Source organism: Octopus bimaculoides, chromosome 21 (assembly GCF_001194135.2).
Source record: "Octopus bimaculoides isolate UCB-OBI-ISO-001 chromosome 21, ASM119413v2, whole genome shotgun sequence".
Taxonomy (NCBI): Eukaryota; Metazoa; Mollusca; class Cephalopoda; order Octopoda; family Octopodidae; genus Octopus; species Octopus bimaculoides.
In genome coordinates this window covers 3232583-3238701 of record NC_069001.1, presented here as the reverse complement: position 1 = coordinate 3238701, position 6119 = coordinate 3232583, and positions in this window count along the sequence as shown.

Genomic DNA, 6119 nt, shown 5'->3' with positions numbered 1-6119 from the left:
GCATGGAAAGCGGACGTTAAACGATGATGATGATGATGATGATATAGTATATATATTTTTATATCTATGTGAAATATAAAAATATTGTATATATATAAAATATATATTTATATTATGTAATATATACATATATTACATAATACATATATAAATGCGTGTAATATATATATATGTGTGTATATATAAACACACATATATATACATATATGTATAAGCACACATACATATACATAAATGCACGCACACACACAAGCACAAGGGTTAAAAAATAGTTATTTATGAGAAAAAGTCAAAAAATTAAGTCGGTTTTTAGATGCTTTGGAACGTGGCATTCTCAGTGTTGCAATCGATAGCAATTTCTTGTTCTTGTCTGGAAGTTTTTCCGCATTCCTCATTCAACACGGAACCTTGCTCAGCACGCTGGAATAAAACATTGGTATACTAAACCCTGTCTCTTTTTTTCTTTCCCTTCTCTCTCACACTTCACTCAAATATAGAGTTTACGAGGCACGACTTTTGGCAGATGATCAGGACACACACCAGTCCTCCTATATTTCGTTCACCTTTTTCCCCCCGTCGTTATAGAAATTCGATGATATTACACAAGAAACGTGCAAGAAAGGTGAAGATTTTTGTTTGAACACGATTGAGTGGAGAGCTAAGGTACTGCAATGATTTTTAAAAAAGAAACTAAATTTCGTCTTTTTCACTTTGAATTGTATGGCTCATCCCCTCCCCGCATCAAATTTAACCGGGGAAAATCTATATGACCATTGCTTTCCAGTTGTAACCACTCAGTCATTTCCCCCAGATTAGTGTATTTTATCAATTAATTAATTAATTAATCAATCAATCAATCAATCAATGTATCCTCCCCTTATTTTTAAACGGTAGGATACGAATTGAGACAGATTTAACTGCTATTTCCAGCAGCCTAAAAAAAAGCTAAAAGTCAGCCCTCATCGTGCCGACTTATGATTCACGATGTTCCGTCCGTGACCATCCCAGCTTTTGAAGGATATTTAGGACTACATTATCCAATGTGTTCTTTATTTTAGACAGTAGGGTGTAACTAAAGGGGAATTTGGTTACTATTTTTTTGCAGACTGAGGCTTCCTCGTTTAGCTTTCTGGTAGAACATTCGCCTATATCGCTGTTATATTGTTATTGTTGTGGCCCGGAGAGAAAACTGATTAGACAGATATTGATCAAAGGCATACCACCCGTGACCCACCCGTTTATTATTTTTTTTTCAATCAAGGTATTGTGTTTCCCAAACTACATTATCCAACGCGTCCTTCTTTTTCTTTTTTTTTTTTAATAAAAGATGGAAAGTAAAATTCGGTTGAGATTTGGCTGCTATTTCTAGCAGAATCGAACTATCACATATATGCTCCACGATTGATATTATACAGTAAGTAATAATAATAATAATAATAATAGTGATGACGATGATGATGATAATGATGATTTCTTATATTTGGTACCAGGGAGATGGATGAGGGGGAACAATACAAAAACGAACACAGTGTGAGGATTTACAGAGATTTGAATGATTAAAAAAAAATCTATGAATAAATAACACGAGTTTACATGGTGTACAGAGATAAACAGTAATGTAACAAAACCTTCACAACACGGTTCATGTAAATTTTAATAACAATCAACTTTGCTACGTGCGCGAACACTAGATCTTTTCGTTTACATTGGTGTGTGTTGTAAGGAGGGGTGGTGGTGGTAGTCACAACAGGTGCTGCTACTGCTCTTGTTGTTGTTGTGGTTGTTCTGCTACTGCTGCCGTGTAGCAGACACTTGCAGAACTCTTGCATTATTAACCGTTTGGCTTTCTCACGATGCAACATATATCTAAGTATATATATACATATATTCACTCACCACACGCACGCAGATACCGTATATACAAACAAGATATTAATACATTGACATATATACTTATGTATTAATATAATCGCGGCAGTGGTACACACAGATAGACTAACACATTGTAGCATACAAACACACATATATATATACACACGCACACATATTGAAGCATACATGTATACTAACACACTGATATATATATAAATTCATAATACACTGAGGCATACACGTACGTACAGACATACTAACACACATAGACGAGGTATTCATACACACATACATACACCGTAGCATTCATACATATTTATATACATAGTAAGATATTGAGACATACATACATACATACTGAGGCATACATACAACTTCACGGATGCATGCACATGCCCCAACTTCTGTTGCACGCACACACACGTGATCTGTCAAGCACATACACGCTCTCATTGATTCCCTATTTTTTTCTGTAATATACACAGACACTATTTCTTCTTTCTTTCTCTCTCTCGAATACACCACATACACACACACATTTGCACATCCTCTCTCTCTCTCTTTCTTTGTCTCCCATACATACACACATTCCTATTAATACATGTTCTCTTTAGTTCCCACAATCTCGTTGGTTATTTCACTTTCTCTCTCTGACATAAACACACACACACACACTCGCACGCACACAGATTACGTCTGTTCCGCTCTCCCCTCCAGATACATGCCTATAGACACACATAAATAAGTACATATATATATCTACACTGTGATGATCCTCACTTACCACACATGATAATAATTGCAGCACACCCTAGACATTACGCAGACACAGCGCCAATATCTGTGTGTTCCCGATAAATAATCCTCCCCACTGTCAGTCAGGTCGTCCGTCTCATTCTTGACTCTTACATTTATTCAAACAAAATATATAATTACTACCATCGATATATCTTTATCTACTTACGGAAGATAATAGCACCGCACGTAAACCCGAAATACAAAATACCACCCTCCGGAATCCTCGTGCCGTTAACAACACTACGGTGGTCTCAATGAAAGTGTGACATTTCCTGTTTCTTCGATAGAAAATCGAACTGAATCGAAAATTACAAAGGGTTCATTCACATATACTCGCTTTTCGCTCGGTATCTTTTGACTGTTATTTATCCACGGAATATCTTCCTTTGTGAGTATAATGAGTTAGTGAGTATATGTAGATATGTATACATATATATATGATGGAGTTGTGCTGTGGTGTTCATTCTAATATGTGAAAACAAAAAAACGACAAGGGGGGGAATAAGGAATTGATAATGATGCTGATAATGGTGACGTTGATGATGATGATGATCATATTTGGAGTACCGAATTACCGCTCACTAGCAACGATGTTTAACTCCTGGGAGTATTACAACAACAAGTGGCCACTAAACAACAACAAAACCAATACCAATACTATTATTTCTACTACAACTACAGTATTTAACGAGGTAAGATGAAGAACTATACAATATTCAATGAAAACTACTATTAATAATAATAATAATAATAATAATAATAATAAATTCTGATTCAGTTCAAATGTTTCTTTTTCCCTCTCTTTCTGTCTCCGATTCTTCAGAATCTTTATCAGACAGCTCTTTATGTTCCTTCCTTATTTTCTTTCTCACTTTCCGCTTTTAAGCCTTTTGTAATGTCTTTCTTTTTCTTTCATCTTTTCTATCCTTTTCCACCAGTAATCTTTCTCTTTCTTTCTGTTTATATGTTGCTCCTTCACTTTTCAATCTTTCCTTTCTCTCTCAGTGTTCCATTCTATGTATATTTTTATTCTTTTCACTCTCATTCTGTCTTTGTCTCTCTTGTTCTTCCTCTGTCATTTTCCTTCTTTCTCTCTCTCTCTCTCTTTCGTTCTTCCTTTATTTCTTTCCATTCTTTGTATTTCTCGTTCTTCCTCTTTTTCTTTCTTCTTCCTATGGATCTCTTTTTTGTTTTCCCCACCTCTTTCATTTTTCCTCTCTCCCCTTCGCTCTCCCCACCTCTAATGTTGTTTCATTCAATATTTTCCCATTCTCACACTCTTTTGGTTTTCTAGTCTTCATAGCTGATGTGAAACTATGCCTGTATATCATGTCTTCTATATACACATGCTACAATGTCTCGACTTAAGACTGACTCAAACTGTTGTAAATGGACAACCAAAGCCTTCTCATGCAGATTGGTAAACAGACTGGCTGACACACTGATTGAGGGATAGATGAACTGAAAGACAGTGACAGACAGGCTGACTCTTAGATAGACAGGTTGAAAGACAGCAAGAGATAAACAGATAGACTGAGAGCAAAAGATTAGTTGACTGAAAGATAGTAACTAAGGAATTGATAGATAGACGCAAAGACAATGAGATATGGACTGACATATTGATAGACAGATAGATCAACTGAGACAGTAATAGATATAGAGATAGGCAGCGATAGACTGAAAAACATCAGTAGATAGATAGATAGACAGGTAGGCAAGCAGACAGATAAACAAGCTGATAGATAGATAGATAGATAGATAGATAGATAGATTTGACAGACAGACCAAAAGACATAGGCATAAAATCAGATATATCTAGATAGCCAGATGCAGTTAGACATACAGATGCGGAGTCAGACAAATGTAGGCAAACAGATGAACAGTTAGATGCTTGGTTATACGTGTACTATAAAAACAATTTGTGTATCAGAATATTATTGAGAGAGAGAGAGAGAGTATGAAAATGAGAAAGTGAAAAAGAGTGAGTAAATGAGAAAGAGAGTGCGTGACTGAGGAAAAGGGAAAAAGTGAGTGTTAAAGAGAGAAAGAGTAACAAACAGTGAATTAGTGAGTAAGGGAGTGAATGAGAAAGAGAGAATCAAAGAGTGAATGAGAGAGAGAGAGAGAGAGAGAGAGACAATGAGTGAATGTTAAAGAGAGAGAAAGAGTGTATGGGAAAGAGAAAGTAAAAAAAAAGAGAGTGAGTATGTGAGAAAGAGAGGGATATGAACTTTTGTTTCAATGAAAATTTCCTTCTCCTCAAGTCGTCTGAAGAGAGAAGAATACAGGAAGACATTTCCTCACTTCTCTCTTTGTTCTCGATGGAGTCAAAATTTATAAAATAAAATAAAATTGTTTGAAAAAAAACTGATGACTTAATTAAAAAAAAAAAAACGTTTTTCTAAGCCTTGTTTTATCCCCAATTTCTCGATTTTTAAAAGGAGCCACTTCAATATATTTCACTTCTTAAATCTCCTTTCACCCTAATAATCTATAATACCGGTTTATCTATCCGTATCAGCATATATTTGATTATCTTTACCCTTCCTCTTTATTCTTTACCACGATTTTGTATTTCTTTAACATTTTGCCGTTTCATTTATTATTATTATTTAAGGCTGGGAGTGAGGAAGGTTATTTCTTTGATTCGTTCTTCCATTTAGCAAACATGGCCATTGATTAAGGTTTTATATAACAAGACCGTTCCCTTCTCATTGACTATTTGTTTTGTTGGGGTGGGGGTTAAGGATATGGTTTTTCGATTTCTAAGTTTCATGATTATATATGTATATAGATCAGATCTATGTGTTTGTTTTGTGTATGTCTATAGGTGGTGATGGTAGTGTGTGTTTGTGTGTATATAGATATACACACACACACACACTTATAGATTTATTCGATAGAGGTAAAATAAGCACCGAATTCCATGTGATCAACTAAACTCTGCAGAATTTCCGATTAGGGGCCCCAAACCGCGTGAGAATGGAAAAGGTTACGGAAGTTTCACTTTAAAATATAATATTTATTTGCTTTTGTTGCCTGGAACCAGGCTTGGGCACCAACCATCTTTAGTGTGATAGGTTTTTATTTCACACTCGCTTCCCGACTTTCTCTTTGAAATTGTTTCTAATGAACTAGCGAGTTGGACTAAGCTGCTCTTCTTTGTGTTTCTTGCCACAATGTGGCAAGTGTTACTTCAAGTATCCAAATTTGGCCCAAATTTTCTTTGAAAATATTCGCATCTATCCTTTGCAGATCTCTGGGGTTGCTTGGCAGAGTGCTGAAAAGTTGTGGGCCCTTGAAACCTAAGCTATTACAGTACTGGGTCTTTACTCTAGACGGAGAAAACAGGATCCTTGGTACTATGCCGTGACGTCCAATTCGCTGGTTGCTATAGCTTTCACCCCAAAATTCGGAGTTAGACCTTCCAAGCTAGTGGAGTACTCCTC